The sequence below is a fragment of the Galeopterus variegatus genome, unplaced genomic scaffold (genome assembly GCF_000696425.1).
Source record: "Galeopterus variegatus unplaced genomic scaffold, G_variegatus-3.0.2 Scaffold6939, whole genome shotgun sequence".
NCBI lineage: Eukaryota > Metazoa > Chordata > Mammalia > Dermoptera > Cynocephalidae > Galeopterus > Galeopterus variegatus.
The window spans coordinates 1-201 of record NW_007733050.1 but is presented as its reverse complement, the minus strand read 5'-3'; positions in this window follow the sequence as shown (position 1 = coordinate 201).

Genomic DNA, 201 nt, shown 5'->3' with positions numbered 1-201 from the left:
TGGGGAGGGGCCCGGCAAAAGGAGGCGGAATCTCAGAAATAAATAAAGAAAGAAACAACAATTACACATACTGCTGGAATGCTTTGAAAGGCTCAATAGCCCCATCTAGTGTTCACACAGTGTGAAAACGCCCTGATAGGGAAGGGCAGAAAACACTTCTTACTTGAAATGGAGGTCCAAGAATCGAGAGAAAATCCCTGC